The sequence below is a fragment of the Astatotilapia calliptera genome, unplaced genomic scaffold (assembly GCF_900246225.1).
Source record: "Astatotilapia calliptera unplaced genomic scaffold, fAstCal1.2 U_scaffold_10, whole genome shotgun sequence".
Taxonomy (NCBI): Eukaryota; Metazoa; Chordata; class Actinopteri; order Cichliformes; family Cichlidae; genus Astatotilapia; species Astatotilapia calliptera.
In genome coordinates this window covers 435,059-459,736 of record NW_020535619.1, presented here as the reverse complement: position 1 = coordinate 459,736, position 24,678 = coordinate 435,059, and the positions used below count along the sequence as shown (strand labels likewise).

At 40.9% G+C, this 24,678-nt stretch overlaps 1 protein-coding gene and 1 long non-coding RNA gene across 2 annotated transcripts in view; one reads left to right on the top strand and one right to left on the bottom strand.

Moving 5' to 3' along the window:
* Positions 1-24,678, top strand: part of LOC113017310 (NACHT, LRR and PYD domains-containing protein 12-like) — a 262,419-nt gene that overhangs the window by 104,469 nt on the left and 133,272 nt on the right. The gene's annotated exons all lie outside the window — the stretch shown is intronic.
* LOC113017315 (uncharacterized) lies at positions 12,363-13,756 on the bottom strand. Its single transcript, XR_003271443.1, has 3 exons — positions 13,079-13,756; positions 12,738-12,915; positions 12,363-12,506 (listed from the first exon to the last, which is right to left on the bottom strand). It is a non-coding gene; the product is annotated as an uncharacterized LOC113017315 (long non-coding RNA).

Below are 24,678 nucleotides of genomic sequence, written 5' to 3'. Positions count from 1 at the left end.
TATTTGAGTTTCTGTAGACATAGTGAACCTTGTTGGTGAGATTTAAAGAGGGATTAATGTCAGGCACCACTTCCTTCACAATGACTTGGTGACTTATTCCGAAGGCGTCTCCATAATCGAGACATGGATTGCCATAACCCACAATACTCCATCCCAGATCAGTTCTTTGCACAAACGGCTGATTTTCCTTTCCAGACACAACCTCACAAGGAACAAGTGCTTGGGGGCAGTTGTACCCAATCAGCAGACCAACATCACAGCTTTGTAGTGGAGCGATCTCACTTGCAATGCAGTCAAGATGAGACCATGCCTTAGCTGTTGCAGGCGATGGAATGTGATCTCGGTTTGCGGGAATAAAGTCTCTGGCATACGTCACTGGTAGGGAAATGGTCTTATTTGAGTAGAACCCTCTGACTTGTAGACCTGAGAACTTGCGACAGGACACAACTGTGTTTCTTGAAGACATAGTAGTGAGCTTTAGCTGAGTCGATTCACCTTTGATATGCAGAGCTTGTGCCGTTTCTTCAAGAATAAAGGTCGTATCGCTCTGTGTATCAAGGAGCGCGTACACAAGAATTTCATGCTCTGGCTCACCTTTGGTTGACACCCATACTGGAATAATGGAAGATGTGTGAGTGTCGTCAACATTCTGTGTGACTCTGTTAGAAGTCGCTTCACTTGTTGTTGGTGTGACACTGTTGTCTTGTGAGACATCTGCGTCCGTTTGTCTTGTCCTGTCACTGTTCTTGTGTGGATTTCTCCTTGTTCTGTCTTCCTTCGTGCGATTGTCATGAAGACATGTTGGATGTCTTTTATTACATGTGTCACAGGTTTCTCTCCCTTCGCAATCCTTGGAGCGATGACCAGAGTTCAGACAGCCAAAACATAACTTCTTGTCTTGAACAAACTTTAGTCTCTCAACAATGCTCTCATTTATGAACCTTCTACACTTAAGTAGGCTGTGACTCGACCTTTCACAGTACACACAACTAGCACTAACAGTCCTTTCATTTGAGTTAGTTGCTAGCACCTTTGCTCCATTGCCTCTGTTCCTTGTTGTTTTTGCCCCTTCAGTTTCACTTGGCTTCAGAGCAAAGAGAGATGTTATGGGATTACAGGCAATTTTGGCTTCCCGTGAGATGAAATCTACGAATTGGCTGAAGCTTGGAAAGGTGTGAGTCTCTTCTTGCACTTCTGTAACCTTTCTGTTCCACCTTGAAGTAAGCCAATCTGGAAGTTTTGCGAGCATTTTTTGGTTTTCATTGCAGTCATTGAGCACTTCAAGCCCCTTCATTTGCGACATGGCTGTCTTACAGCAGCAAAGGAAGTCAGCAAATGCTTGAAGTTCCATACTGCCTTTAGAGCTTATCTTAGGCCATGCGTCAAGTTTGTCTCTGAAGGCCTTTGCTACGAGGAAGGGATTTCCATACCTCTCTACGAGAACTGTCCATGCTGCATAGTATGCAGACTCTGTGCCAAGCGGGAAGTAGCCTTCTATTGCCTTCCTTGCAGGTCCACTTACATATTTCCTCAGATAATAAGTCTTCTCTTCAGTTGGTATATTTTTCCTGTCAATCAGAGTCTGAAAGGAAATTTTCCAATCATTATATCTGATAGGGTCGCCACTGAATATTGTTGGCTCTGGTACCGGAAGACGACTTGCATTAAGAGACACTGCAAATGCTTTGACCAGATCTTCTGTGTTCACCTCTTGGTGCGGTGTCACATTTCGTGGCGAGGAACACCGTTTCATATGCTGGTCATTGTTTTCAGACTTGACTTCATTTTTATCAGATCTGTGGTGAAGTAGGTTGTATATTTCTTCATCTGAACATTCACTTTGTTCATACACTCGCTGTCGAGCCTTTGCTGCATTCAGCTTTTTTACAGTCTCAAGTCGCTCTACTTCTCTGCGCTTAGCTTCTAGAGCCTTTTGTCTTTGTGCTATTTCTGCTTCTTGCCTTTCAATTTCCTTCATATGGATTTCTTGTTCAAGCAGAACTTGGAGAGCAGCCTCATTTGCTGCAACTTCAGCAGCTGCATCTTGTCTTTTAGCCGAGAGCCGGCTGGAGTGTCTAGAGGAAACCCTCGAATGAGAAGAGAGCTTAGTGTGGTGTGACTTAACACTCATCCTGTCTGAGGCTTCTAACTTAGGCATAGACTCAGTCTCCTTCCATTTTTCATCCCTTTGACTTTTCACATCTGAGGCTACGTATTTAGATGAAGACTCAGTGTCCTTCCAAAGTTCTTCATCTCTTTGAACCTCCGCATTACTTGGGCTTGGACACTTTCTTACAGATTCGATAATTGTCTTTGTTATGGCTTCACACGTATCCATCCTTCGTCTTGTGTCACTATCTGGAGATTCAATACGTCTCAAGTCATCATAGGCTGCATTCACATCCTTAGAAGCACTCAAAACCTTGGAAACATGTTCTTGTAGCAGATCCTTTGAGCATTGACCATCTATAGCTCCTTTGGCATTCTTAATGACAACCTTCCACTTCTCATAGCGCACACTGAAACGATGTGCAGCCTTCTTTATGTGCTCACCGTACAGTTCTTTGCCCTTTTCCGTCAATGTACGGACTCGTTGGCTCTGTCGTGCTCTTTGTGAGGTAGTAGAAACATCATCAGCTGTGCCTTCAACTGCTTGTAGTTGCTCATCTGCAGAAAGTTGTTCCACATCACCCTTTTCACTGACTTCTGGATTAGCCTCAAACTCTGCCATTGTTGGAGGGGTTTGGGTTTTTTGTGTATCTTACTTAGCCTTAATGTAAAGGTGCAGCAGCTTAAATTTGATTTGTTAGTTGAGGAGCAAATGAATATTAATCTTCATTTACTGTTACAACTTTAAAGCACAGTAATTACTATTACTCCTTAAACATCACTTAACATGTATACTTAACTCACATTACATCTCTTCTCCAAGCCAGTAATACTGTTTCTTACAGCAACTGCTGAAGCCCACCATATGCACGATGCACAGGTTACTCATCACAACATTAACTTAACACTGTATGAATATCAGTCACTTGAACAGCAGAAATGTAAACAATGAGAAGGAAAGAAAAAAGAAGAAATATTTCAGTCCTTTGTTTATTTATAAAAGGAAACTTATCTTAATTAATTTTACAGTCCTTTTCCTTTTTATTTCTCTTTCTTGTGGTTAATTATATTGAGTCCTTTAACTGAGGCAACACTTATTTTCGGGGCACCTGAATTTCCTGCGGGGCTGCGTCCTTCATCTACCCGTGCAGAGCGGAGTTCTCACTGTAGCACCCTCAAGGATTGACGTACGCACGATGTAGTTATAAAACAGGGTTTATTCTGGTCTTGGCAACCCGTGAGAACTGCTCACGGACAAAACAATAAAACAAAAACATCACATCAAAATGCGCTCTTGTACATAGTGTCAATCAATCAAAAAAATCCTTAATTACAGAAAATAAACCATTTAAAATACACAAACCTCGTGAGCTGACATCCAGGAAGTGCTAAATAGAGCTTTATGGCCTTATTGCCTTATCTTCCATCTTCTTCGTCAATTATTTTCACTCTTTAAACAATATTTTCTCCATGTGTGGAGCTAACTGTGAGTTGCAGCATGCAGACACCATGTGCGCTAGCAAAAGAAAAGTTGCTGGGTGGAGACCCAAACAGCAAAGCTGTACCCTGCACAGTTCACCACCAGAGGGCGCAAAGGAACAAAATCCAGACATACAGCTTAACAAATATCAAATGCAACAAACATCAAATGCAAAAGACCGTTACACATATCTTTGGTCAGGTGATAAGTGATAGCCTCCGTGATGTCTTTGTGCCTGCGGGAGTTTGACGTGTATAGGGAAGCGCTGTATAAGGTTCCCGTTATTGATGTTTGGGTGGTTGACCCGGACGGATTTTCTCCTGTCACTTTCTCGTCATCCCTGACGTGCTCTCCGTTGTTTTTTCCCTGCTAATTTTAGCATCACACGGCACAGCTTCTGTATCACGTGGTATAAGGCTCCGCCCTTGTCATTTGTTGAGTAGGAAGAGTGAGCGCTTGTTTTCATGCAGAGTACGTCCCGGATCAAAATGTGAAGTTTTACAAATCACCACTTCTTTAGTGAATATCATTTCAGTCTCAGACAATCTCGTTTCTCTTACAGAGGTTGAATGCACCTTCTGCGGATGGCGGTACCACACAGTGTGCGTGGACTTCCCCTGCACAGAAGGCAACTACAAATGCTGTGAATGCTAAATAAACAGAAACAAATGATCCCTGTTGTCTTTGCTTGATGATTGGTTTGAGTCTTGACAATCCACATTGCTGGCGTTGCATCTTTCAATGCCAGCAATGGCAGGTATCAGTGCTCAAACCTTTTGTGTTTGTTTCCAACAAGTTGCCCACCTCGGGAAACAAAAATGTGTTCTTTTACTTGTCAGATGAACATATGAGACACTTTGACTCTTCAGTGCAGTGTGGAGCCTAACAAAGATCTGTTTTGTGTCCCAGCTGATCAGCAGGAGGAGGAGAGTCTGACGGAGCAGCAGAGGAACATTTTCAGCTACTTGGACTCAGCTCAGCCACTACAGAGGAAACAATGAGCTCAACACAGAAGGTGACAGACAGAGCAGGACCATATGACCAAAGATATTTATCACCATATACATTTGAACATTTGCCATAACGATGTAGCTGACGATAGAATTGACACCAGACAAAATACTTTACAGCTGCACAACTTTATTAAAAACCCATCAATGTATTTTCACTGAAACAAGCAGCTGTTGTTTATGTGCATTAAAGTTATATAAAAATGTAACAGTGCAAATGCAAATTCCTCGCTGACAGTTTAACCAAAAGGCGTTTCCAGTGGAAACTGGCCGACACATCCTGAGCATAACCATGTATAATATCCACTAAACTTCAGAAGAGGTTATACAGTCGTGGCCAAAAGGTTTGAGAATTGCATAAATATTGGAACCTGGAGAAGTTGCTGCTTAAGTTTTTATAATAGCATTTTGCCTGCACTCCAGAATGTTATGAGGAGTGATCAGATGAACTGCATCGTCCTTCTTTGCCATGAAAACGAACTTAATCCCCAAAAAGCCTTACCACTGCATTTCATTGCTGTCATCAAAGGACCTGCTGAGACCATTTCAGTGATCGTCTTCTTAACTCAGGTGAGAATGTTGGCGAGCACGAGGCTGGAGATCATCATGGCTGTATCCCGATTCAGGTTCTGCAGCTTTAAAGTCCTCAAGGGCCGCGTACTCAAAGACCGCTAAGGCCGAAGTGCGAGGCTCGTAGGCTCGTGAAATGGGACGTCTAGCCTCCGTCGCGCTGCCCAGGTTGCCTAGCAACCATGATACTAACAGCTGGAAACGTTTCATACAGCTTTGTTTGACAGAAATGAAGGAGAACATATTTAGTTCATTTGTTTCTACATGAGCTCTGTGTGATTTGATGAGTATCTGAGGCTGAGACCACAGGACTGTGAAACATGATTGTTGGGCTTCATTTCTGTGCTGAACAGTCGTTTAAGATTAGCTGTAAATAACAATTAGATGATGTTGTTCATGAGACTAAAGTCATCTCACTGTGGTAATGTAAATATAATATGGCCAATATTATAGTTATTATATTAATCACTTCACTCACAGACAAGTATCTGTGACAGTGTGTATACAGATGTATCATATATAAGAGACAAATATTGTTCATTTAATATGTTGGTACTAAATGTGGCTCAATGCTTACATATATGTGTAAAAAGCAAATGTAGGAGCTGTGATAACTGTGTCTGATAGAATGAAGAGTAGACTGATATATGAAATATTCCTTTATTGGGTGAGAAAATCAGACCATGTCATAACTGCTGTAAGTCACACAGAATAGATATCAGAGCCTTAAACAGGCTGACGTCTGCTAAATGGGTCAAACTGGGCAGAAAGTCTACAAACACATAACATCCTTATAGAATATGATGTAACACTATAGATCAACTTAGCTCAGAATATATAAAGCATATAAACAGTTACAGCAATGTGATGCAACAAACACAGCAGCTACTGATCCAAAATACTCAAAGCTTCATAGAACTGAAACCAACATTTATTTTTAGCTCCATCCTGCTGCTGATACAGACTTTAGGTTTCTGAACATTAAACTTGTTGCTGCCTTTCATAGTGTGTAGCTTGAAGGCCCTGAGTACTTTCTCCCACACTGGAAACACTGGGATGATCACATTATTTGAACATTACCTAATAAGACTGATTCAGCACAGACAGTTATGTTAAACTTTCCTAGCAGTCCTTCACAAACAGGGAACAGTCTGTCTATTCTCTCCATCTGTCAGCTGCTGCTGGCTCTTCCTCCTCCTCTTCCTCACACACTGCTGAGTTTGTCCTGGTGGATCATCAGGGCTGCAAAGCCTCACAGATGATGTGCAGCAGTGGCTCCCTCAGTCTGTCCTCACTCTGGACACTTGCAGTCGTCACACATGGAAATCAAATGTGTGATAAGCTGCAGGATTCAAACACAAGTGTAACTTATAAACACATGTTCATACTTTTATTCCACAATCAGAGAAGAAACAGAGAGAGTGCAGGACAGACAGACAGGTGACAGTCTCAGGTGTACACACTGCTACACAACAGCACCAGAGAAGCAGGATTTAGTGTTTGTGTTATTACGAGTGTAAACAAGAAGAGTTCCAGATGGTGCAGTGGACACATGTGTGACTGCTGTGATTAAAGCATCTTTCTTTCAGCTTAACGAGTGAACCGTCAGCTCGTTCAAACACACGTTAAAGTGCGTTTGGCTCGACACCACCGAACAGAGGCAGCAATATAACACAGCTAACATTAACAGTGCAGTGAATCCTGCTTGTGCCGTGATGTTCAGGACTGCAAACCGAGCAGCATCACTGACTTTCAGCTTGTTGTGTTTGTGGATATATGACTGACTTTAATTATCCACAAAATCATCACATTCTCTGTCAGATTAAGGTCGACTATTGAACGGCGTATATTTTAAAGGCTTTAAAACCAAGTTAACGCTGAAAGTACAAACATCACTAATGTCACATAACTCTGCCGACAAGGCATAGCTATGGCTATGAAATGCTCTTTGTGTATCACTTCTTCATTATGAAAGATGTCATTAATGCACTAGTAATGTCTCATCTGGAGTATTGTTCAATCATTTGGTCAGCAGCTAATAAGACAGATCTTAACAGACTTCAGTTAGTCCAGAATAAGGCGTCCAGATTAGTGTGAAGATGTTCATACTATACTAATATTGATCAAATGCATAATAACCTTTCTTGGCTTCCTGTACAGGCTAAAATATTCTATGGCTTACTTGTAGTTCTAAAGAAAGCAATTCTGTTAAACACACCACATTTATTCTGCTCAGCTGCAGTATCCAGATGAAATACATCATCATATTACACAGTTTTCAACAAGCTGCAATTTAGTAAATGCTCGAGTTAAAAGTAACGTTTTGTAAAACTGTTACATTTAGAGCAACTTTTAAGTGGAATAAGTTGCCTTAAAAAATTAGAGAATTATTCAAAACTTCAATGAACACTTAAAAGCCGATTTACAGAGCTTTTAGTTGTTGTAAATATTGTAAGACATGATTTGTTTTTGAAATTTGTGTAATGTGCCTCAATGTTATTGATATTATTATTATTATTATTGATTGCTTATATTTGAACAATTGTGAAACCTCACTGTGGATGTAAGAGTGAAATTATGTGGATATCTTGAATCCACTTTATTGTGTAATATTTTATGTGAGTATTTGACGGAAGACGAGCAACATCTGTTGTGGAAGCTAACGGGGTTCCTTTAGAATAAACAAACATAGGATTTATTATCACTGAATAATTCTGTATAAATCTATACAAATTATAGAAATATGTAATAGGAAACAACAAAATAATCTAAATTATAAAATAATGTGTGTGTGTGTGTGTGTGTGTGTGTGTGTGTGTGTGTGTGTGTGTGTGTGTGTGTGCATGATTTTAGTGTTTGAACAGTCATGAATTATCTTTAACAGCAGGTTGGATGTAATGTGTTAGAACTACCAGCAGGTGGGGATAAGAGACCTTTAAGGTGTTTGGTGCCACGCTCCACCTTCAGGTTTAAAACTAGTGTTAATGGAGTTTGAAGGTTGAGTTTGTTCCACGACTGCATTTCACTCACTGCCTCTGTTTGTATCTCTGTCACTGCAGGACCAACATGGAGCCAGAAGTCAGCGCTCTCAGGAGGCCGACAAACCTCACAGAAGAAAGGGAGAGAAAAAACACACCTGTGACGAGTGTGGGAAGGGTTTTACTGTGAGGGCTAAACTAAAACAGCATCAGGTCATCCACACTGGAGAGAGACCGTTCAGCTGTGACTTGTGTGGAAAGTCTTTTTCCTTGAAGGGTTACCTAAAAAAACACCAACTCATCCACAGTGGAGTTAAAGCGTACAGCTGTGATCAGTGTGGCAGAGCTTTTACTCAAAGTAGCAGCTTACAGAAGCATCTAGTTACCCACTCTGGAATTAAGGCATACAGCTGTGATCAGTGTGGCAGAGCTTTTACTCACAGTAGCAGCTTACAGAGGCATCTAGTTACCCACTCTGGAATTAAGGCATACAGCTGTGATCAGTGTGGCAGAGCTTTTACTCACAGTAGCAGCTTACAGAGGCATCTAGTTACCCACTCTGGAATTAAGGCATACAGCTGTGACATCTGTGGAAAAACTTTCAGCCAGAGAGGGAGCCGAAATACACACCTACGCATTCACACTAGACATGATGTGTACTGCTGTGAACAGTGTGGCAAACAGTTTACAACAGACGCACAGTTACAACAACACATGTTTACCCACACTGAGGAGAGACCTTATCAATGTGACCTGTGTGAGAAGACTTTTAAAACTCCACAGCACCTGAGACGACACCAACAGATCCACACCAGAAAGAGACTCTACAAGTGCAGCTACTGTGAGGTATGTATTTATATTGTTATCTTGTCATTTTAGCCTGACTGTTTGGAACAACTCTGCTCATTAAACTGTGTTAGCATGTTAGCAATTCTACTGCATGGAAAAGCAGCTCTGAGTGATTATTCAGATTTTCCTTTCAGTTATGATTTTAGTATTACTGTAGTATTATGGTGGTAGTATTGTAGTTATTGCAGCCCAGTAAACTGAGTGTGTTAACTGAAACAGTCAAATGTAGTTGGACGTCTGCAGAGATGCTCTTTATTTCAGGCGACGTTCAGGATACAAATGTTGAAGGACTGACTTACACTGTCTTTGTGTCTTTGTTTAGAAGCAGAGCGACACAGATGGATCCAGTTCTCAACCCTGTCATCACTGTGGTGGTGGGAAAGACTTTCATTGTGACCTCTGTGGAAAAACTTTCAGTCAGCAAAAGACCCTAAAAGTACATCAACGTAGACACACTGGAGACAAACGGAAATACTGCAAAGAATGTGGGAGAAGCTTCACCACACCAAGTGAGTTAAAACGACATGAACTGATTCACAGTGGGGTTAAAAAGCACCTCTGTGATCAGTGTGGGTCATCCTTCACCACTGAAAGTCATCTTAAATCACACAAACGAGTCCACACAGGAGAGAAACCACACAAGTGCAGACACTGTGACAGAAGCTTCTCACAGTCAGATAATCGTAACATTCATGAACGTGGACACATGGAAGGAAACTACAGCTGTGACCAGTGTGACAAGAGCTTCAGGAATCTCAGTTCATACTCTGCACACAAACGATCCCACGTTACTAATAAACTGTTTCACTGTTACCAATGTGCCCAAACATTCACCTCATTGTCTGCTCTGTGCAAACATCAGCGCGATCACTCAGGGCTGAAATCACTCCCATCACTGGATCACAGTGAATCTGAAGACACAGAAAGATCCTCTGGTTTCTGTGTCAGACTCAAAAAGCTTGAGATCAGGCTCCACAGAGTTCAGATAGAATCATTTAAACTTGTGTTGAACTGAACTGGTTGCTGGGCTGAACTTCTACATAATACAGATCTACATGAGATCTTCTTTTCTGTTTTTTACTGAGTCAGTTTTGTCCTTTTTTCTCTGTCCTGGTTTTGCTCGTCTGTAAATGATTGAAACTCAGTCAAATAGTTCATTGTTCTCCAGCAAAACGTTTTGGAAACTCATGTTTAACCTTTAAAACTCTGACATGTTTTAGCACACAAGGCTTCATCGGGGAGTTCACTCATGATTGGACCATGAGAACAAAGGTTTTTAGTTCTTTCAAAGAGAGTCTTGGAGATGTTTGATGTTTCTGTTTTTTCTACATAAAGGAATAAACTATTTTTCTTGCTTCATGTAGTGTGGAAGTTTTTAATGTTTCTTCATCTGTTATGTTCTTGAATGTGTTCACGTGAAGATGATATAAATAAACTCTTGTCAGAGATTTACAGTTATCAAACAGGTGAATAAACAACACTGAGACACTTGGAGACGGTTAAGGTGCTGCACGGGTGAGGGCTCAGAGAGGACTCACACCGAGCTGCAGTAGTCGTTTATTATTTATAGCAGGGTGAAACAAGCATAGCAGTTTCCTCTAATTTTGCATATATGTGTGTGTGTGTGTGTGTGTCTAAGTTCGTATAAATGTCATAGGGTGAACTTCCTCTTTCTATAAACAGAGCGAGTAGTACATTTTGTTCTTTTCCTATTAAGAGTAAAATATGAACATGTACTTTAATGCAACATAAAACTCATTAAAGCGTTTCTTCTTTAACATCCCCTCCTGATGTTAATATTTTTCACTTAATCATACTTTATTATCAGCCAACAATCACTTGCTTATAACATTTTCAATTGTAGCATCATTCAGTATGTGTGTGTGTGTTTCTATACTAAATCTTCATCCGGTTCATCTTCTAGTGGCAGTCCAACATAGGTAATTACTGTGGCCTGTACCATTTTGTCAATCATGGATCTTATGCATGGTAGGATACATGTAGAAAACAAGCACAATAATAGAAGCAGAACTCCTATCAGTACGAGTCCTTTTATCACGAGGGTCTTCCAGCTGCCACTCAGCAGCCAGGTCAGCCAGTCCTCATTGTTCGTGACATAGTCTTGTTGCTGCGCATTACTCAGTTGTCGCAACTTGTCTAGGGCGGTGGTCATGGTCAAGGAGTGCACGTTGTCCGGGATATAGGTGCAACAAGTGGTGTTGAATAAGACACAGTGGCCCCCTCTCTCAGCGAGAATCATGTCCAGGGCGACCCTGTGTTGCATGACCACTATTCTGATCGCGTCGATTTCCTCATTCTGAGCCTTATTTATCTTTGCTGAGCTGTTCAGGAAAAGTCCAAATCGGTAGTCAAGAGTCTCAATTCTTAGCGTGTTTTTTCCAGTTCCGACCCATGGGAACAGTGAGTGCAGGACCTTCTGTCCGGTGGTCCACAACTTGAACTCCGCTGGTACATCACTGCCCCAGATTGGGTCATGGGGTTGCACGTCATCAGTGTTCCTCTTGCGTCGTGGTTGGTTCTGATGGAATACTCTGAAGGTGTGGTCTGACACTAAAATTGGGGCGCAGAGTCCGGTACAAGAAAAGCTCACAACTAAGACAAAACTGCTCCTGCAAGGAAAGCTCACTGTTATGCATGCAAGGTGATCAGCTCTAGGTGAGAAGACATTTAAATCTCACACTTGTTCTGCTGCATTTTTGAAGCTCAATTCCAGGAACAGATCGCAGGGCTCATTTTTACCCAGATAGCAAGGAAACATTGAAACACTGTTGAGTCAATATCAGGCTGTGTCATTGAATCAACGTTGAAGTGTGACGTTGACCTAACATCACTCTTGCACCCTTTTTTAATGTTGAAACAACGTCAGGTTTTGATGTTGAATCAATGTTGAAACCTGACATTGATTCAACGTTACATTTTCTAATACTGTTGACATTGAAACAATGTCAGATTCTGATATTGAAACACTGTTGAGCTATGGTGTTGATTTTCCACCTGTTTCGCACAGTTGCTTTTTATTAAAACAACAGTTAAATCATGACTGGAAATCTACCTCTCTTTATAGGTATTTTAACCAATACTAAACTACTGCATGTTTCCATCAATACTTAAACCACCTAATCACATAATTGTACTTATTCCTCAAATTGGACACCCTTTAAAAAAAACAACAAATGTCTCACAATGTATCATGTCAATATTAATATCCTAAAATAAGAAAGTATTGCATGTGATGTAACAGAGAAAAAACTAAACAAAAAAAGGTCAATAGGCATGTTTCGTTTGCTAAATACTTTATTAAAAGACAGTTTCCTATTTACATTTATATGTTTCACAGAAGTTTGTAATTTTTTACTCTGGGATGGGGATGCATGGATGTGCGTCCTGCACCACCCAAACGATCTGGGGCATATCGGAGCCATTTCTGCACTGCTTGTGCAAAGACAAACTCGGACATAGAGTTTGCCCCTAACTGCTGCGTCAGGCCATCTAGGACAAAAATACACACACACAAACAAAAAAAGTGAATTAGAGCACATGAATAAGCTCGTGTTAACTGTCTTTAAAACAAAATAAACATGGGGTCCTCGGGCTGTACAAACTACAACCCGAGGACTAAACAAGCCAAAGACCAAAGACTCCATCTCCAGATTAACCGGACATGAAAGTCTTGTTATTAAGAAGGACAAAGTAATATAGCAAAAAAACGGTAAAAATGACCAAATATGCATTTGCAGAGCGCTGTATCTTTAAATGCCCTTTTTTGCTTTGTCTGGTCCTTGGTTTTTTTCCCTGCCCAGTTTAGTACCGAGGCCAGCTCGTTTGTAATGGCATAAGCCATTACACGGCGGACTCGCACCTCCAGTGTGGTCCCTCCAATCAAGGCAAAGCGTCTCACCTATAGACACATTTTAAGAGATGGAATTAGCGTGTCTCATGTCTTTAATGTGTATGCAAGTGCTTGTGTGTGTAATCAACAGGCCGTTGTTATGTATTTAAATCACATCTGACAGCTATTACACTTTATAGTTACAAAGTGTACATAACCTTTATATACTTACCATTGCCTTATTTGCCTCTTGTGATTGAAGAGCTGCCTCTGCATTGTTTAGCTCCTCAATGTTGTGCAAGGGCAAATCCAGAGGCAGTACCCCAGCATCTACCGATTCATTGCAGCAGGGACGGCGGATGGCTCTGACCTCCTCACGGAGTTCGTTAACAGCTCTCGTCAGGTCTGACAGAAAAAGATAATTTTTTTTAAGTATTTAAGAATACAGACAACTTGTCAAAAGTTTCCTTGTGTCACACACAGATATGTACAAAGACACAAGACAGTATTTTATTACCTGGTATTTTCACTCGAGGGGGCTGGGGAAACCGTTTTTTTGTGGGCTGCTCATCCTCTGAGTCACTATATGTGTACAGGGGATTTTGTCTAAAGAAAAAAAGTTGAAAACGGTCATAAGTAATTACAAATGTGCTTTTGGAATATTATTTCCTAAAGTTACAGTTTGATTTAACATTTAACATACAACTGCGTGTGTATATGTAAGCATTTAAACACTGAAGATAATAAAATTAACAGTATTTTGTCTAAGTCTGCCATTGTAGGAATTCATGGCACCGAGACAAAAACTTGGCGCACAGTGTGGCATCAAAATAGGCGCACACCTTTGACGCTGCGTTTTCTCCGTCTTCCTCGTCCACACGTAAATGCTAAAGCAGAGTTTTCGAAAATATCCGCCCTGGCAGGCGTCTTTAAAAATCTCAGTTTTCAGTTGATGAAACGCAGTTTACGTGTGGACAAAAGGTGCAAACGCAAGGTAGGTGAGCGTGTAGCGTAAAGTTTGAATTGAGTGCGAATCGAAGCGGGTGCTCTCCAATCATTAAAAGTAACAAAGTCATTGAACACATTTATACAGTTACCTTTACGTTTATCAATCATATATCACAGATTTACAATTTTTTGTAGTACTATGCTAAAAAGCAACTACAGAGCGAAAGTCTGGGTCAAGCGCCGAGGCGACAGCAAGAACAAAGGAACCCTCGAAGCGTTAAAGCTGACTTTGTAAGGGAATATAACGGAAAAGTATGAAACAAAAATGTTTTCTTTGTTGATAGACTTTGTTCGCAGTGCAATTTATTTGTTGCCGGATTGTAAGATGAAAGTAGACACAATTTCGGGCTCCCACATTTTATCCAAAACTTTACATTAACAAGTTTGTTTGTTTTTTTTTTACTGTTATTCAAATGCAACCATGGAAATAACGAATAGAACAAAAGTCATTCATTCTTACCTTATACTAATCGTGGTGCAGGCCAGTGCGGTGCATGAACTGATGCCTTCTCCGGTCAATTCCGCTGAGAGTAAACCGAATGTCCCGCTCTACTGTACAAGACAATGGTTACCTGGAGGGACGTACCAATGTGATAGGGGTGCTGCGGAATAGTCCAAGTGGTAGCAGCTTTAATTTCCCGCTCAACCATAAATTGATGATTTTTCAACGTGATTGTTGTCACCTTGTCAACTATAAATAGATCAACAATCAACGATGACAGAACAACAGTGAATCAATGTTATTTCAATGTCAGTGTCAGGTTTCATCAGTATTTCAATGTTGTTTCAACATTGGTTTTGTGTTGACATTTCAATCCTGATGATTCTGATGATTCAGATGGAAAATCAACATCTGTTCAATGTCTCCTTGCTATCTGGGTATATACACTGCAACTGCCATGAGGACAGGGCCATTTTTTTGTTGTTGTTTGTTTTTCCTTTTGCTCTGTGCAGCACTTTGGCAGCATTTTTAAATTTCTCTTTGTATTTTTTCTTTCTTTTACTAGTGAAGAGATGTAGCGTGAACAGTTATACAGTCTAAATATCCCATATGGGTCGTGTGAAATGGTGTTTTCAGTTTCATTCAGTTGAAGTAAAGAACGTTGAATATTTCTAAGTGTGCTGTTTTGAACCAACATGTCACAGTATGATCAGTGCTGTAATTTTTGACAGTCACTGTATCAATGTTATTTTTGCATCCCTTGAATAAAGGTTTTGACCTGCAAGTGCTAATTTCTTTAGTTATTGGGGTAAAATGGGTAATGTTAATAGGAAGGTGTTTGCCAATTCAGTAACCTAATTTAATGTTAATGGAAACTAACATTATCTCAAATTGTTTAGTTATAATTGTTGTTTAACTGAATCTTGATTTTTGATCTTGATTTGTTCTTTCCCAACATTTTTCAAAAGAAACAGTCTAATTTCTTTGCTGTGATTGATTCCAGAGAACACGGAAGAACTGACATTATTTAACTGTTGATTTATGTAGATTCAGTGGAGGAGTAATGCCAGTTTAATTCTTTACCTACTGTCAATGCAGTGAAATTAGACATTTTGTTTTGAAAGGTTACTGGTGGATGCCAGCAACCATCTTGGAAGAGAACAATATAATCTGTTATAAGGCCTCCATTTGAAAATTGTGTATTTGATACTAGAATATAATAGCAAAATGTAATTTGAAGATAACATGTAGTATTTAAGTGACCAAGTAGTATTGGGTAAAAGTTATTGAATGGTGTTGGGATAAAGTGAGAAAATTGTGAAGGATTAAAATATTCCAAGAGCTCAAATTACTTCATCAAAACATGTTTAAGTCACATTTTATCAACACAAATTGCACAGGCTTATTGAACTTGAATAAATTGTGTTAAGTTAACTCAATTGTTTAAGTTGCTGCCAAAGCAAAACATCTGTGTGCAACAAATGTCCACCATTGAATTAAGTAAATCCAACAACATATTTTTTTCAGTGTAGTTTGGACTTTATGATTTCTGTAACTGGAAAATATTATTTTGTTTAAAGACAGAAGTGACCGCATAGTTGCAACATCAAAGGGAAATATTAATTAATTAGCATCAAGTATATTTGTTGCTTAAGCGTTTGCACTATAACTTAAGTAGGATTATAACTTTTAAGGAAGGAAAGATTTCAGATATTTAGTTCACTGCTTCAGTTATTTTATATGAAATTAAAACATTTACGTTGGTCAAATATGATGCTCTAAATCAAATAAAAGTTTGAAAATAAATGATGTATTTTTAAATGCTGCAACAAATGTTCACAAAAAGTAACTATAATTAAAACCAGTTAAACAAAATCAAATGTTTGAATCATGCTTAACCAAATGCCAGGCTGCAGAGCTGAACCTAAAGTATATGTAGAAAGATTTCAACATCTGAGCAGTTTTTAATGTTTTTATCACATATAAATGTCACAGCAGTGGGTCCTGGCCCAATGCTTTGTGTTTTTGGTTTTCTTTGACTCTTGTTTTTCTTGGTTTTTGTTCTTCTTATTTATCAGGCTCTCAGTAATCTTAGTTCTCCCTCCCTCAGTGTTCATTTCAGCCTGTGTTTAGTTTCTGTTCCCGTGTCCCACGTTTCATCGTTTCATGTCGAGTCAGCCCTGTCTCTCTGTTTCCTGTGTCTCCCCAGTCAGCCCCGCCTCCCTCGGGCACTCATGTGTGATACAGAGTAATAAACCTGACTACATTTGCTACACTCTCTTTATTACCTGTTACTTTAAAATTCATACACTAATTATGTCTGCCCATCTCTCTAATGTGAAGGTCAAAGGTCAACATCCCAGTGACATAAGAATAATCCCAAAGGGGCAAAGGCAGCGGTTAATTTAGCACATTTAGCATTAAGGGTACAGCAAGGATATACTTTTACTTATTGTGGCAGGGGTGTGGTCTCTGGCCTGCTGCAGTGGAGGCTGGTGGCGGGACGTTGGACGGCACAGGTGAGGGTGATGGAGCTCATGACTCTCCCCTTTATAGTGACGGAGGAGACTGGCGTGGGGGAAGCGTGTAGTGGAGGAAGCCGAGGAGAGAGCTGGTTTCTGGCTACAAAGACGGCGTCAAACCAGAAAAGATTGCTTGTGGTCAAATAATGTGTAATAATAATGAAATAAATAGGCCATTGGGAAAAACGGGATTTTGAAATAAAGACTGACTTTGAAAAAAAGGACATTTTGGATTAAAAATGGCTGGGAATAAATAAAATGCCTCAGGAATAAACTCTGTTATTGTGAAAAATAATGATCATGAAATAATATTTCACAATAATAAGTAAATTTACCGTATTTTCACGACCATAAGACGCACTGTGCTAAAAGGCGCAGTCTCAGTTATGTGTGCCATTACTGTATTTAACACACACATAAGGCGCATTGGATCATAGGGCGCATACAAGTACCGTATGCGTATTTAAAAATAAAGCGGGAGCAAACCTGAGTTCGGTACCTTACTCACATTTCTATTACCAGTAATCGTCATCATCAACAACACACAAGCATACAAGTGTGCGTATTTAAAACTAAAGCAGGAGCAAAACAAAGTTTGGTACTCACATTTTTATCATCAAACCCATCGAAGTCCTCATCCTCTGTGTCTGAATTGAACAGCTGCGCTAAATCTCCATCAAACATGCCAGGTTCACTTTCTTCACTGTCAGAGTCACTTTCCGTGCCGTGCGGCTCCTCGGAAATGATGCCGGCTTTTGCGAAAGCTCCTACAACAGTGCCAGCAGACATGTTAGCCCAAGCATCTACAATCCATTGGCAAATTGTGGCGTAACTCGCCCGGCGCTGCCTTCCACTCTTGGTGAAACTGTGGTCTCCATCGGTCATCCATCGCTCCCAGGCCGCTCGCAGCCTTACTTTGAACACCGATGTCCAGCGGTTGGAGTTCCTTTGTCAGGCCTCCCGGAATGACAGCAAGCTCACAGTTCATTTGTTTCACTAGTTTTTTCACATCGGCTGTGAGGTGGGCACGCATAGAGTCACAGATTAAGAGCGATGGTGATGCGTGGAAAAAACCACCTGGTCTCCTTACATACACCTCCCTCAGCCAGTCTTTCATCATTTCCTCATCCATCCAGCCCTTTTCATTTGCCTTAATGATGATTCCTGCTGGAAACTTCTCTTTAGGCAAAGTCTTTCACTTAAAAATCACCATAGGCGGCAGTTTCTGTCCATTAGCATGGCAGCAAAGCACAACAGTAAAAGAAGACTTTTCATACCCCGTTGTGCGTATCGCTACCGTGCTGGTCCCCTTCTTCTCCACAGTGTGACTCACCGGGATGTCGAAAGTGAGCGGGACCTCGTCCATGTTTGTGATGTGGCTGGCCTGGATGTGTTTGTCGCCGATGTGTTTGCTGCAGTAGGAGCGGAAGATGGCCAGCTTTTCCTTATAATCCGCTGGAAGTTGCTGCGCTACCGTAGTCCTGGTCCGGATGGAAAAATGGCACCGTTTCATAAAACGAAAGCACCAAGACGGACCTCCTTGGAAATGTTCAATGTTCATCTCTTCAGCTAGTGAAACTGCTTTTAGCCGAATGGTGACCGTCGAAACGCTTCTCCCACTCGTTCTTTGCTCGATGATCCACCGCTCGAGTCTTTCCTCCAACTCGAGCCACCTCGCCTTGTGTCCGCGGAAACTCAGCTGCGTTTTCTTGACCTGTCGGAGCTTGTTTTCCAGCTTCCTCCACTTGCGAACCATCGATTCATTAACCTTAAATTCTCTCGCCGCTGCTCGATTTCCATGTTCCTCCGCGTAGCTGATGGCCTTCAGTTTAAACTGTGCTTCGTAAGCGTGTCTCTTTGCCATTTTCAGGGTTGTTAAAACAACGATGTTCTGCATAATGCACATACCTGTTCTTTTATACAGGTATGTGCAATAAAGTCAACGCACACACTTCACCCTTTAGCGTTCTCATGGTGTTCTCTACTACGTCCTCCTTACAATACAAAGGGCGCACTGCGCTATAGGGCGCGCCGTACTTTTTGAAGAAAATCTAAGACTTTTAAGTGCGCCTTATGGTCGTGAAAATACGGTAAATAGCAGAATGCAATATATTTCACAATAATGAGCTTTTTTTCAAAATGTGTTCAATTATTTCACAATATCATTCTCACATTACATATCTGTGTCTTATTTATTCACATAGTTATTTATTTCATCATGAGTTATTTATTTATTTAATTTTGAACACTTTGGAGTTCCATATGGTTGTAGTGGGCTTGTAATGTAAATGTGGTCTGATTAAATGTGACATTAATGCTGACGCTGCTTAAACCTGATAAAACAGTTCTATTAGTGGGTCTGTGTGATCAGCATCAGTGGGTGAAGCTGAGGCCTTGACTAGTAGAACGTCATGTTGGTGTTTAACAACACATGAGCCAACATCAGACTCCGAGCGCTACGATGCTAAAGATCAGAAGATCCAGTGTGACATCATCGTTACCTGGCAACAGCAGCCCTCATCTGACTTTATTGGAGGATATTTACACCAGCAACACGGTTTAGTTTGATATGACGGATTAACAACATGCGCTGTGATATCCAGTTCATCTGTAATAGATACTGGATCTAATCAGTCAGCAGATATTTGATCAGCTTATTTATAATTATACTAGAAACAAACACAACTGTGTTGGTGATTCATGCAAACTTGCATATCAGCCTTTGAAGGTTTTGTAGTATTGAGAACAAAGAGGTTGTGTTAGGGCTGAAAAGCCCGACTTGTTCTCCTCTGCAGGTCATCAAATGCACCACAGAAGTTTGTATTTGCACAGCCTGTATATGTTTGATGGCTTTATTATTCTCTGTTCAAAGACAGTAAATATGGAAAATGTCTCATGTAGTATCAGCTTCATGTAAAATGACTGCAAACATTTAGAGAACATGTGCTGCTGTTTGTCCAACATTTCAACACTGAATGAACCCTGAAAACATGATGGCAGCTGGCAGGTTGGAGTTCACATGAAATATTGGCTGTGTTGGAGCTATTTGTTCTTTATTTTTTATTATTTTGAAATTAGTTAAAGTTTGTTGTTAGTTTATTTATATTTGGGGGTTTATTTGTTGGTTAATATTTTGTTTTAAATAGATTTTTTTTTTTGTTTGTTGTTATTTTGTTAAATTAGTCAGTAAGAGCTGTAGGGCCATTTTGTTTCTATAAATAAAGAGACTGGTATAGGACCAGCATGCATTGGGGTGGGCCTATGGTTTTTTACCAGAGCAGGAGAAGCAGCAGGAAGGATTTTGTTATTGCTTGCCAAAATGGATAAATAAACCAAAACCAAAACTCATGATGTTGAGCTGCTGATGGAATAAAAACAATATAAAAGCATGTAGTCCAGACTTAAATGTAGCCTGTTGTTAGCTGAGGTCCACACACAGTGTTTGACAGTGTAAAGTGTGTGAAAGGGCTGCTGGTGGAGCTCACTAGGATGAGCAGGTGACCACGAGGTGGAGAGCAGCTGGCCTGGCTTTGACCCGGGCCACGCCCCCTTTCTCTCTGCTTTGCTGTCACTTATCTTCACTGCTCTGTCCAATAAAGCTGAAAAAGGCCCCGAATCAAAGAAATCTGCTGCAGCCTCTGAAATGTCTTCTGTTTCCTTCCCGACGGCTTTTTCACCGTCAGCCCATCAGACAGTCCAGCAGCATTTATGATGATGTCATGATGTTGAAGAGGCTGCTACGGTGGCCTCCCATGACCCCCAGCCTCATCACAGCTGAGATGCAGACATTTGAAAACATTCAGCAGACAACTGAATAACAGTCCAACACAACAGTCAGTGTGCAGACACACACTGACCTTTCATATAGTCAAACACAGCTGGTTGAGTCATTTCTCTGTGAGTCTAAACACAGCACATACAGAGAAATGTAGACAGGATGTGCAGCCAGTGCAGTAAATGGTCTCAATATCAGCTCTTTAGAAAATGATCCTGATGAACATGAAACTAACATCCAATGAGAAACAGCTTCCTTGTTTCATGTCCAATAACAATAAATGCAGAGCTAATAAAGAGCTGTTCTATTGTAAAATGCTGAGATGATTATTAGACAGAACCCAGCGGCTCACCAAAAGCCTGCATTGAAAATCTATATGAAAGTCATCTATGCTCATATATGGCAAAATCCTGTAACTGTCACTGTGTTTTTCATCTGTGCTCTTGTTGGTTGGACAAGTTTGTAAATGACAGAGCTCAGTGGACTTTGCATCCATCACATCCTGTTAGATGTTTGTTTTTCCTTCACAGCTTTGTGATGAAGGCTGAAGAACAGAGATATGAACTATTGCCAACATGAATCCTGATGCATGACGTGGGCAGAGACCCACCAAAGCAACACTCAGCTCACCTCATTCCAGGCGCTTGTCTGCTGGAGACCATGAGCCTTGTTAGTCACACATCAGCACCGTGGTAGGAAACAGCCTCCATCATTTCATTAGATCTGAATTTGGACTGTTTCCCTCTGGATGAACCAAGTCTGTCAAATCTATTGATCCAACACAAACAAACACATTGGCTCACAGTCAGAGTGGCTTTGTATGGATGGTGTAACAGGGGGCTGGGAAAGGATGCTGAAAGCTGAATATAACACAGAACAATAACAGGACATATAATAATGTAGAAACATGATCTTCAACAGGCACACTTCTGTTATTCATGATCACAAACACAAAGAACTTGTGCAGCCCTGATATCAGCCCTAATATATGAGTGTGTTTGCCCAAAGACTGAAACAGCATCAACATGACAGCTGTAAGAAATCTTCTCTCAGCCTTGTTTGGCAGAAGATCCCTGCAACAAAGATTGTAGCTGAAAGATGACGTGTGTAAAGTTTGCTCTGTGGGAGGGTCAAGGCTGTTTTTAGACCTTTGATAGTTTCCAATCCAGTTCTGACAGACAGGAATAAAAACAACATCATTAAGATCAGATTATGGAGCTGTTTGCTGCCTTGTTTCTATCTTCACATTACAAGACTTTACTACAATAAAGATGCTGACATGTATCTGTAGCAACAACATCATTGAATCTAGAACAACTGGAGCCAAACCAGTGGCTCTGCTGGGATCACTGGTGAGCCAACACTTCCTTGTTGATGCAGATTTCAGGGCTTCCTTTTGCTCCTCCGTTATAACTGTTCTCTCTTCTCAACACATGATGACACAAAGGAATCAGCAGTGACAAAGATGATGCTGAAGAGAAGCACACACTTCACACATATAACAGAGCAGTGCAGTTACACACACCTCTGCTCGACATCAGGCCTCAAACAAAGACACAAAACACTAACTTGACTCTAAACAGAAGAAACGAGCAGCTGTTTCTGTTCTGTGCTTATTTATATTTGACACACATGCTTCTCTTTGTGCAAACACACATCGCACTATAAGGGTAACCTCGCACACAATGATTGGACAGCACAGTGATGATGCTGGGAGATCCTATACGCAGCAACACAGAAACACTGAGAACTTTAAACAATGATGGAAAGTGTTATAAATGACTTGTTGGCCTCTGATCTGTCACAAACAGCTGAAACGTGTCTCTCATGAGTCACATGAAGGTTTTTGACAGAAAGGACAAAAAGTAGCTGCAGTCAGTTTGTGTCATTTTTATATTTATTCATCTGGGAGAAAAATCTGAGGGACATTAAAATGTGTTTTCAACAGAGACAAGAACATGAATATAACAGAACAGGTAAATGAACATGTTTCAAGTAAACAGCTGGACTGATCAGGTCCAAACACAGAGTGATAAACTTGTCAAACAGCTGTCATATCTTTATATAGAAGCTCTTTATAAATGCTGCTCACTGCAGTCTGTTTACTAATAATGTCAAAGTGTTAGAAACACAGAAACATCAGAATGGTCTTTGTTCACAGAAACCTGTCTGGGATCCTTTGTTGTTCTTTTGATGCAGAGTTACATTATAAATATAAAGAGTTATTTCAGAGTCTCATCAGTTTTCCTGCATGTCTTTATTTAACACATCAGCAGGGCTGAAGCTCTCATGTTAAACACACACTGATCTATGGACACGTTCATGTGTTTCTAACAGAACCAGGCTGTTATCAGCCTGCACTAACATTATGTCACACACACTGAATGTAACAGTGACAGTTTACATCATCACACAATCAGCTGTGATTGTTTCACTGTCATCAAACGAGTCAACAGGAAGTAGAATCAATAGAAACCAATCATTTACTGACAGCATGTCTGATGGAAATAAGTGCAGATTATGTATGAAGTCTAACTGCACACAGTAACTGTGTTACAATAAGGACTTAACAGCGCCCTCTGCTGGAGTGTTTCAGTACTGCGTTAACTAGAATACACCACCTCCTCCTCACACCACCTGCTACAGCTCTACTCTTCTATGACTACAGTCATCCACAGCACTGATGTGAGGTCACATGGTTCATATGTAAGGAGCACAGCTGACCTCAGGTCAGTTTAATGACTGTGAGCAGCAGCTGTGTTATTGTCACTGTGACAGGGAGACACTCTCAGACACAGCGCTCATGTCAGCTTGTTCTCATGCAGGAGGATCAGGAGCTCCATGTTTGTCTTTCTGTTTGAATCATGATGTGTTTGTGCCATCAGAGTCTGTCATGAGTACTCAGGGTTTCACAGCAGCTCTTCTGGATGCTGACGAGGACTCCAACCTCATGTTTCACCTCTCTGAGCTTCTGATGTCTGTGAACACTCGTGTTTCTTCTCTGGGCTCATCTGGACAAAAACACCTTTCTGTGTTTGGCTGCAGCCTCATTCTGACTGACAGGAAGTGTGTTATCCATGAGCTGCACTTCTGTGAGGAAGTTTCCTGCTGTGTTTCCTGTCTGTGGACAAACACGAGTGTTCCAGCTGAGGACTTGCTTCCTTCCACCTGTCCATACAGGACATCACGCTGTCTGCAGCTCTGTAAATGCAGCTCCAGGTCCTTCCACGTGCTGCTCTGTATTTGTGCAGTTTGTAGTGTGTCCTGGGAAACGTAGCACACATGGTGTTCTTCTGCTGTTTCCTCCTTTCACTGAGTGTGAAACACTGACGCTGTGCTGTTGTTCACAGAGGGGAGCTGATTCTAGCTGCAGCTGGACTCTGTCATCTAACTGAATGTGTTGGTGCTGATCACGGGGCTCTGAGGGGGGAGCAGCAGGAGGACTCTGGATGCTGACGTCAGTGTATCTGTGGAAGCTCCCACAGCGTGTCTGTCATTCAATATTGTGCTGTATATTGTATCTATGCAAAGATGAACAGACTGTGTGTTCACTGGTCTCTGTGCTGCAGCTCTGATGTCATCATCACTCCCTCCTCCACCCTCAGCAGTCCCAGCATGCTGCTGTGGTGCACCCCACCCTCACTCTACACCTGAGCCACAGACCACACCCTCCACCTCAATATACACCACAGTTTTCTCTGCTGTGGAAATGAGATCAGGAGGAAATCATCATTATTATTATTTAATAAACGCTCACATTAATGTGGGCTTATTTGTTTCATATTAGAAACATTAGTTGAGTGTTTTTAGTATAAAATGGTCAAAGTCCCTCTTTTTGCTCCTCCCCTCACCTGTGGATGGGCGGTGCTGTTACCGTGGTGACAGCTTGGATGTGTTTCAGTCCTGCCTGGTTATCACTGCAGGAATCTTTCACATTTATTACAGGTAATAACTCTGATTTTTCTGTGTATTATGAACCAAATGTATCCTGATACACACAGAGATGGATGAGCAGAGGTTTTTTTTGCAGTTTATGTAGTTACTATGGACTTAATGCATACATATTATTAAAATTAGGGCTATAA